This window comes from Octopus sinensis, linkage group LG3 (genome assembly GCF_006345805.1).
Source record: "Octopus sinensis linkage group LG3, ASM634580v1, whole genome shotgun sequence".
NCBI classification, from domain to species: Eukaryota; Metazoa; Mollusca; class Cephalopoda; order Octopoda; family Octopodidae; genus Octopus; species Octopus sinensis.
This window is the reverse complement of record NC_042999.1, coordinates 121,603,976-121,615,276: the sequence shown is the minus strand read 5'-3', so window position 1 is coordinate 121,615,276 and position 11,301 is coordinate 121,603,976. Positions and strand designations below refer to the sequence as shown.

Below are 11,301 nucleotides of genomic sequence, written 5' to 3'. Positions count from 1 at the left end.
AGTTCACAACATGCATTCAGTTGTGACTGCTTTTGATCTTCCACGAGCAAGCAAAGCACAAATTTTGTTGCAACTCTTTTCATTCAAAATTCGTTGAGAGGAACTCCAGGACACATTAGTCATATCAATAAGTTCGTCCATGAATTTTCGTGATGTTTCCATTCGTTCAAGGTGGTCGATGGTCGCCCTGAATGAGGTTGGTCTTCAAGCAGCAAGTGACCATTCATAAAGCATAAAAACTACTCATAAACTTGTTTTGCTCATAGCAGTGTCCTTGTAAGCTGTTTGAAACATGACAACTATTTTGGTCGCTGTTTTCCCCCACAGAAAACAGAATTTCACAGGATCACGTAGTTACTTTGCTTCAACCATCACACAAATAGACAACTAGGGGAGAAGCACTGCAAAACAAAGATGCACTACATGGCAGTATGACTTCACCCAACGACGCCAGCTGGTAGACTGATGCTTAAGGGCTGTTTCAAGTGACTTCTAATGGCAGAAACCTGAGCTACAATGGGATTATCCTACAGAGAACGTAACCAGTTACTTTTGGGTACCTCTTTGTATATATACGTCGGAACAGTACTGGAGAAGTATTTATCATCACAGGCAAGGGAATTTTGGAAGAGGGGCCATGCAAGTTTATCAATATTATTCTCATGTGTTGAGTACTACTACTCATGTTTATTATGTCAAATTCAAATATTACATTCTTATATACATACATATATCTATATATTACATAGACATACACATGTGTACACATGTATGTGTATATATATATATATATATATATATATATATATAATAATATTTGTAATCGAGTCTCTCCAGGTGATTTAATAAATCAGTGTTTCCTGCATATTTTACATGCTGTGTGTTTGCTTATATTCACATATATATATATGCACGCATATACTATTTGACATTGAGTTTTACCTCTCTGTCACTGAGGTTCTATTAATAAAAGCTTTACATTTTGCTTGCAGATATACATTTTGTCGTGTAGTTCATAGATTTCTATGAATCTTCAAAGTCTTGAATTGCTGGTGGTGGTGGCGGGGAGGGGATAGCAGTGTCAATTTTACTGAATATTGTAAGAATATGTGATACTGCATACCTAAAGTTTATTACTTGCATATGCATTTTGATTTTTCTTCTGAAAACTCATGTGATGTCAGCATGGATCAATGTATAAAGTTTTGCCAAAATTCTGGAACACCAGACTGAAGGTAACGATCACTGGGATATTGCCATTTCTAGAGATTATATATGAGCTTTGGTCAGACAGACAAAATAAAAGCATTCACAAAAGAAAAGTGTGTTTCTCAAAGCACTTTTTATTTAAAATTTTTAAACCTTTACAAATTTTCTTATTTTGTCAATTATTTGTAATTGTAATTGTATTATTTGAAAATTTTTGAGCAAATTAAACATGAAATTCCAAGTTTGTCAATTATGTTACTTGTTAAATTCATTTATTTGGAACATTTTCAGCAAAGTAAACATGAATTTGATTTTTTTCTCTCAACACAGGAATGAAATTGAAGTTAAAACGTAGCTCTAAATGAAGTTTGTATTATATAGGAACTAAAAATAAAACTAAATTTATTTCCAAAAATATTGATGACGAGTACCACAAAAAATGTTTAAGCTCAACACGGAAAAATGCAAATAAACACAACAAAAATTCAAATAAACAAAATATGTTTCCTAATTAAACAAAATATAATTCTAAATATAATTTCTATCCCAAAAATATAATGTAAAGGAAGTTGTAATAGTAGAGCCTACTACCACACTACTTTGTAGTTTGAGAGATGATCAAGTAATTGATTCCTTGCTTGGAAATAATAGGCTCATATTATGGGCAACCACTTAGAGAATTTCAAAACATTTTATCTGTACCAGTTTCATAGGTTATGTATCACAAATTGCAGATAATTATCTGATCATTAATGGCATGGTACCCAATTACTTTGTTCTTCATTGTATTGTAATGTCAGCAGTCACATTTAAACAGCAATCCCAAATCACATATGAAGTGAGTAATAAAGGGAAATGTAGAAAACAATATTTAGAAATGGATAAGTGAATATTGCAAATTAGTTAAATCATGAATAAATTTCATATATTATGTAATATAGTATATAATTGGTGTTACTGCTTAGCAAATTTGGTATGTAGTTAAATATGGGACAAACTCATTCACACATATACAGTGAAACTACATGGTTGCAAACTGAAATTTTCAATCACACAGCTATTTGTTTGTCTATTGAAACATGCACGCGTGCACACATACACACACACACATATAAAGGTACTGGAAACTGGTGCTGTATTCCATGTAATGAGTTGAAACTAGCATAAAACATAAAAATATATTTATTCATTTAAAATATAATTGCCATCATTAGCAATTGCATTTTCCCACCTCAAAATCTGTTTTCTGATTTCTTGGGAATCAGAAATGAACATCGAATTAGAAAGGAGTATAGGTCTTCAGTTTGGATCTCAGATGAGCTTTTGACAGAATACGGCTTATATTTACGTATTTATGTGAGTGTGAGTATGTATGTATGTATGTATGTATGTATGTATGTATGTATGTATGTATGTATGTAAGTATGTATGTATGTATGTATGTATGCATGCATGCATGCATGCATGCACGTATGTATGTATTTGTGTGTGCTCAAACATTATGTGATGCTTGTAAATGAGTATTAACTTCACACAGGCAATGTAGTTTGTTTCCAGTTTTCTATGAGAAACATATCTGGGAAATATTACCTTGCTTGGAAACAGGTAATGGTCGGTAGCAAAAGAGTTTCCAGCCATAGAAAGCCTATCTCAACAAATTCCATCTGAACTATGCAAGCATAGAAAAATAAATGTTCAAACAATGATGATGATAATGATGATGATGAATATTCTTATTTTATAATTTGCTTTGCCTAGGTTCTTAGATAACTTTTAAAAAAGACACTAGTCATACTAAAATATTTTTGTCTTCCTCCACCATACCAAATTTGAGATTAATTTTGTTTACAGATAAATTTGTATAATGTCTGAAGGTGAACTTCCAACAAAACAAAATATTAAAACTTTGAATGTAGTGTTTCTTTATAAACAGTATTTTCAGTTAATCCACTATGTATATAGGTTATTCCCATCTCTTATAGTTAAACAGTCCATGAATAATTAATCATGGGTGATGTAGATTATCTCATACAATTCTCATATGGCTCCTACTCTGGTAAGTGACCAGTAAAGTAGTTGATTACTACTGGCAGCAGACTAAAAAGATATATGAGAAAATTATAATAAAATGATTATGATGATGCAAAATTATAAAGAAAATCTTATAACAACAATGCTTGGAACAGTTTCTTCACAATCAAAAACATTGTACATTAATGAAAATTTAAATTTCATACTAATTTTGAATATGCTTTAATTAGCAGAATAACTTGTGAAAAGGAAAGTACAGAAGCAAATTCATGTCATGGTATCAAAAAATAATAAAACAAATAAACTAAATGAAAAGCTGTCTGTGCATGCAAAGCTAAAGCAACCTATAATCTAAGTAAACTTATAATGCATTTCGATATATTCAGCTGACATCTCGATTAATTAATCAAGAATGCTTTCAGTGATTTATATGAAACCTCCGTTTCAAATCTAGAGCCAGAGGAACTTGTAATATTACAGTGCACGTGGGTTTGACTTTATTAAAGTGAAAGTAGTAAAATATGAATAAATATAAGTAAAATGTAATGCTAATATTCATGAGATGTTCATTCTAGTCAATCTTCTCAAGATATGCATGCATAAGTGTTGGTGTGTGGGTGGGTGTGCTTGTGTGTGCACACACATGTATGTGCAATAAAAAAAACAAATCGAAAAAGTGGCACCATGCCCCTATGTATTATCCTTTCCTTTATCCTTTATTTGTTTCAGTCATTAGACTACAGCCATGCTGGGGCAATGTCTTTGAATTTTAAGTCAAATAAATCAACCCCAGTACTTTTCTTTTAAGCTTGGTACTTATTCTATCAGTTTTTGCTGAATTGCTTAGTTACAGGGACATAAACATACCAGCACCGGTTGTCAAGCAGTGGGTGGGGGTAAATTCAGACAGAAAGACACACATACATAAATATATACATATATAGTCCATCTTTAACCTCCATTCTGTCAACACCTCAAATGTAAAATTCTTCCCTGAAAATGGAGGCTGGTATTATCTGAAAATGGATTCAATTTACAATCATTGTTTTGGACCACCAAAATCCTAGAAACAACTGTTGGACTTGTAAAACTCTTATTCAACCCCTTTAATTCTTAATATCATTTCTATTTTGTGTAAGTCGGACCTTTAGTGTTTGTTATGCATACCCTGATATAAATTAGTTTATAGTGCAATTTACATTCAGATGTAATTAGTATGTAGTATTCCCTCCAACTGATAAGTGTAATAAAATAAGTAATTGTTTCATTACATTCTTATATAAAGTTCATAATTGTATGAAATTAGAAAAATTAGAATGTAGCTCAAGCAAGCTTTTCAGACTGTTATGGGATGTATACTTCCTTAGGCCACTAATAGTTTTGAAGTCTAATAAACCCAATAGGGTAAAGAATTTTTTTGTTAATGTCCTTACTGTTAGTAAATCAAATTAATCTCTTCTTTGTTCATAATGATTTTATGAACACTTTCTAAAATAAACTATAGCTTATTTGACATTCATTTCTAAACCATGAGTTTATTCTTTTACAAACAATGATACACATTATCAAAAAGAATCTGTAAGTTTAATTTTGACACAGATAATCAACAGACTTTGACTTTACTGGAGAGTTTCAGATAACTGATCAGTTCTTTTAAACCAATAAAAATACTTATTCCCATTTTGATATTGATTTTTGTGCTGCTCAGAAAAAAGTTACATCAGTACATATTTTTAATATTATTGCTTCAAGTGCCTGGAATGTTTTTCAGTTGAAAGAAAACTATCTATAGAAAAACTAACGTAATTTATAATCTCTAATATAATTCCATCCAAGTAACCAGTTATATTTTTCTGTAATTGTTGAATTAAAAGATTTTACTTTTGTAAAAAAATAAAACTAAAAGCATTTAGAACTGTAGATTTTTGCTTCAAATAAAATACAAAACGAATATAAACATATAATCACTTAATCTGATGTAACATGCATAAAAATAGAGTCTACATTGACTTCTTTATGTAGAGCATGATAATATACTTTTGCTACTTTCTGTAAATAAAATTCAATAATTGCTTCACTCATTTTTGTTTAATTCGGTGTAAAAGGAAGTCAACTTTTAAGATTACTCATTGTACCACTAATGGTCTTAATCTAAGCAAGGCTTCTTGCTAAATTTTCTTGGAAAATATAGTATAAAATTCTTTTGTTTATTTATAGTTCAATGGCTGACAATTTTGTTGTATATGTAGTTGATAAGTCTCCAGAGATAATTATTATTTTATTTCTTTTTTGACTCTTCAAACGAATGAAGCTTGAATAGTTTTACTAATGCCAAATGATTAAATAAGATAAGGAATTGTAAAGTAACTAAGCAAACTGAAATAAATAAATTTTTATTTGCTTATAAAAATTGAATTATTATTTTTGGTTTTAGTAATTTACAATAGTTTTCCAGTAACAAGTGAAAGTCTAGTATCACTGATATCAAAGGGATATTGACAAGCAAAAGCATGGAGGTTAGATGTGAAAATATGGTTTTGATCATGATAATGATGACAACAATAACGATTACGATGACTACTTTATTATTCATACCATAACTCAAAAAGAAACATAATTTTTAACTTATACCTAATCTTAGAAGTGGTTAAATATTTTTTAGAGCAACAATAGCCTTACAATACAATTTCTATGCTCACATACATTTGATAGATTTCTATTTCTGGATCAATTTATTTATATGTACAAATAGATATCCGTCTTATCAATAAATCAATTTTCAATCAGCTCCTATACCTATTTTCAATTAGGTAAACTAAAATAAATGGAATAAGAAATAAGGCACCTTTTCTTACAACTTTAAACAGATAGACTAGCTTCAAAGATTGTAAAAACATTATGAAAAGTAAATTCAAAATACAATACTGAAACAAAAGTTTCAAGTCATGCAACCTTCATTCTTTATGCATATAAAAGAAAGGTTATCACTGATTGAGTGTCATATTCAAATCTATTACCTAAAAGTTATACTGCACATTTTTATGAGAGCAATTTTATATAATTTATATAATATTTAAAAATTTTGAGCAATTTTGCAAATGATTAGTCTGAGGAAGACAACATAAAACAAGTAGTATTTTTTAGTCCTAGATTAGGGATAAGGAAAAAAACTGGATAAACTTGAAATATCTTACAAGAAAAGGTGTTTCTCTCAGTTTAAAGAAAAAAGAGTGGTTTTTACTCTGTTAAATATGTAAGCTATAGCTATTCAGGATATTTGAAAGCCAGCACACATACTTTTATGCATATACATTAAGCATTAATCAATACAGTTAACATTATAAAGTATGTTATGAATAAAATGATTCAAATGGCAAAATTCTTTACACCTTTTACAAAATTTTCATTTAGACCAGCATAAAAAGATGAACAATATAGCTTTTGATGTTTTAAATTAGTTTTATAATAGTGAACTTAAAAAGAAAAGTAAGACTAGTAACCTATAAGTATCAAATAATTTAAGTACACCAGCAAAAACCTTTCAACCTGTGTAGCAGAATACATCAACAAAGCTATGGATGAAGTTTCAGAGAGAAACCAATAAGATTTATAAAGAAAGCAAGTTTTTGATAGTTACAGAATATGCTTAATATTTGTTTTCACACATACTGAAACTGGTACAAGAATACATTTATGCATGTGTGTATTTACATATGCAATTCTTTCTGAAATTGATTCAGCCTTGCAATAAGAATTATACTTGATAATAAGATATAAATTACACAATGCATTTTTATCCTAAATGAAGTGTCTTACAGAATGATTCCACTTGATTTTGAAGACTAAATTGCATTAGGGAACAGCAAATACATTTAAATAATTTCTTAATTGTAAAATAGAATCATAATTTACTCTGTATTTTTGAAGAAGTAATATACTTTAAATGTCTTTTCCCTATTATCTTGTCAAAAAAAAGTTAACAGAAACTTTGATAGGAAATTTTCTATAAAGTATAGAGTTACTGAAGTACATTTCCAATAACTTTTCATTGGGATAATCAGCATGGTTCAAATAAAAATGATGAAATACGACTTTGTCATCTTGTAAGTCTTGTACATTTATGATAAGAATTTGACATGTAGTATAATAATGTATGTGTGTGGCATGTATGTGTGGATGCACGCATATGTGTGTGTGTATATATATATATATATGTGTGTGTGTGTGTGTGTGTGTGTGTGTGTGTGTGTTCATAATTTCTTGATATCTTCTTCATGTTCTTCATAATACTGAGTTTCAACATCTTTGGATATTCAACAACACTCAAGGCTACGAATTCTTTTATTTCATGACTAATTTGATGTCATCTAAGTTTCTGTCACATAACGAACAATCATAACTTTGACAGAGCCTATTTTCTTAAAATAAGTATTATAACAAACTATCTTTCTCCAGACTAACTGCCAACTAAAATTAATATCAATCTCTTTTGTCATAACAGATGATCTTTTCTAATACGGAGCCGTTAGCTCATGTCAGATATGCAAATGAGAAGACTACTATAATGGAAAAGTATGCCAAATATCTTTATACTGCTAGTGCTTTTGCTAAAACACACTATATATTTTTTCATTTATATTCTTTCCCTAGCTTTACTATTTAACTATATTGTTCAATATAATTCTGTCTTCAATAGTTATGGATTTTAGTTAAACTGAAGCCAAACTTCAGATCTTTAAATTAATGGTGATCGAAACTTCTCCCTATAATGAAATATAAAACAAACAATTTCAAAAAGAAAAAAAAGATTATGCCTTATACAAGAAAACTAACAGCATTATTTTTGTTCTGCTTCAGGTATAGTCCGATTTTCACTCATTATTTTTATCATGAGAAATAATTTACATTAAATAATTTAAAGCAGTTTAAAACTGTTCGAAAAAATATTAAAATAATATAAATTTATATAGTCAAATAATTTGAATATATAAATAATAATTTATATAACCAAATAATTTGAATATGTAAATACTGATTATTTCTGAGATACATGATCTCTTTTTGTAAGGAAATATAGAATTACCATGAATTACTTTGACATTTATATTTATTTTATTATTTAATATTTTACAATTTATTTTCATTAATTTCAATATGGTGACAAGTAGGAGCTTTTAATCATAAAAGCAAAGCTTTAAAGTTGAGACTTGAAAGAATAAACTCTCACCCTTTACCAATTGCACTAACACTCCTGAGACCATGAACATGTAAAATTTGAATTATATGAATTTGTAATATTATAGCAAAGCATTTTTGAAATTAAATTTGAATGTATGAAAATATTACATCAAGATATTAATGCAGAAACATTTTGGTACAAATTTGGTGTAGCGCAGCAAATGAATTTAAGTAAATAGAAGCAGAAACCTCAAGGATGTGGAGGATATAGAAGGAAACAGAGATACAAAAAAATCAAAATATACAGTCATACAAATTGGTATTCCAACAAATTGATTGGAATAGTTTATGTTATTCAATCTATCAATTCAAAAATCATGAATACTAATAACTGACTAAGCTACATATTATGCTTATGATTCAGTACTAAAGCATTCTTAATATTTTGATCTCAGATGATTATGGAAAAAAATATAGAAATGGAAAATGTAATATAGTGTTTACATGCCCCCACTGGAATTATTATTTTACATGCATAAACATTTATTGAATTATGTTACGGTGAGTCACAGAATTGTTTTGTAAACCCTGAAGATAACATGGTAAATGCATTACCCCCAAGAATGATAAGCTAGCAAGTGACAACGTCTTTTGATGTTGCTAAGCAAGAAGGAAATGTATTGGGTGACTTTTCCTTCAAAATGTTCAAAAAGAAACGTATTAGATAACAACCTGTACTTTGCTAGCTTGCATTCCTCCACATCTCTGATACCTGTTTCACTTGACTGCTACAGAAAAAAAAAAGGATTACTATAAATCCCATACCAGACTTGAGACTTGTTACCTAGGAATAGTAGTTTGTGGTGTCTTTTCTTCTTTTGCTATTGTTTCAATCAAACATCACCAGCTGTTTGTGCCAGAAAAGTGACTGTATCAAAACTTGATGATACCATTGAGGGTTTGATGCCAAAAGAAGTGGCCTGTGCTGAGGTTGATAAAACACATGATATCCAAACATATCTACTGTAAGCCAACAACATCATTTGTGTCTCTTGTAAACAACAACAGCACACTTAGAGGAAGAAATAATAAACCAAATATTACCAACTGATGAAAAACTTTTTAACTGAGTAGTGAACTCCAGAATAGTTTCTCCTATTTGCAATTTAAAATGCTAATGTATTTTTTACTACAGAAGTAAAATTTAGCAACACTTTTTCCATAAAAACAATTTTTTCAATATTTGAAAATATGGAATTCAATTATGTGAAACTATTACATAATATGTGAAAAAGAAACACATACTTCAAAGTACTATTGCTTCAAAATACATCTAGTCCCATATTTTAATAAATATAATTTATAATGTGTATGTGAGTGTGTGTGCGTGCCTGTGCATGTGAATACATGTATGTGTTCGTGTGTGTGTGTGTGTACAGACATGTACGTACCATGAATATCAGATGCAAAAATACAGTTGGGATTAAAAGTTCACTTCTCAGACATGTGGTTTTAAGTTCAGTCTCATGAATTTAGTAGATGGAAACTGTAACTGCATATAAAGCATTGGGTATATATACACAAATGTGCATCTCTCTATCTCTCTCAATGTATATATATATTGAGGGAGAGAGAGAGAGAAATTGTTTATTCATTTTTACATCTGTTTGTTCATGGTAGAATGGATTAGATGAATACATTATCAGTGCATTAATTTACAGATAGATGCCTTTTTTGTCATTACCTGTTTTTCAAATATATGTTCTGTCATTTCGCATAATTTTGAAATCCCAAAGTCAATAGATAATTTGTTAACTGGAGAAATTACAATATCACACACTATTTATGAACAAATGAAGACATATATATATGTAAATAAATATAAACCATGAAAAGTCACTATGTACATATTTATTTAACAACATGTCCTCCTTAGGATTACAGCCTTCATCATGTAGTAATGCCTTGTTCCACATAACTATCACCTAGATGGTGGAAATATGCAGGCAAATGGCTGGATGTATTCAGAACAAGGGACCAGGAAACTATGCTGGCTTTATGGGGTACATTTGTCCTCAGCCATCTGGTGGCCTATTGCTGTCAACTGTAGTTAGCCCAGTGTCATGCATAATTGTCATAAAATTTAGTAGCTTTATGTTAATATCTTGTGTAGAGCAACTGATTGACTAGTTGTGTTCCATGACCTCTTTCTGAATACCCTTCAAATCAGCTTTATAAAAGTTCAGGCTGGAAAGGAGTTGGGTGCTTGTCTGCAGCTCTCTGCAGACCATACCTTGTTAGTTCTATTAAGTTATGATCTGAGAAAGTCGTTAGTGTTACCTTAACATTATGGATGAGTGCCATATTATTTGTGAAGCAGAGGTCTGTGACATTTTTACTCCTTGTTGGGCAGAGCACTATTTGCTCCATAAAGAGCAATGTTTGTGAGTTTGAGCAGAGGCTCTGCTTGCCTCTGTTCATACAGTGACATACCTGAGAGAAGGTAGCTCTCAGGCCATACATTAAGGAGATTGATGTCTCCTAGAAGTATGTAAAAGCTGCCATCAAGGTTGGTCAATATTTCTTCCTCCTTTTTGAGACTTTCTTCAAGTAAGTCCTCCCATGATTTGGAGCATCTGGTGGGTGATATGCAGGACCACAGAGTATCACAAACTGAATTTGAGTGTGACAGCAGGAATATATATATATATATATATATATATATATATATATATATATATGTATATATATATAATACATATACATATATATGAGTATATAGGGATAAATTATCCAGGTAGATACCACAACAGCTCTCAGGTATATTCCAAGTTCCAGCAAACTACATCAAGTAGTAAGAAACATCAATGATCATTTAGGGTA

The 11,301-nt window shown here is 30.1% G+C and overlaps 1 protein-coding gene across 1 annotated transcript in view; it reads right to left on the bottom strand.

Annotated features, from left to right (window-relative positions):
- Positions 1-11,301, bottom strand: part of LOC115209614 — a 1,042,307-nt gene that overhangs the window by 887,244 nt on the left and 143,762 nt on the right. The window lies entirely within an intron of this gene.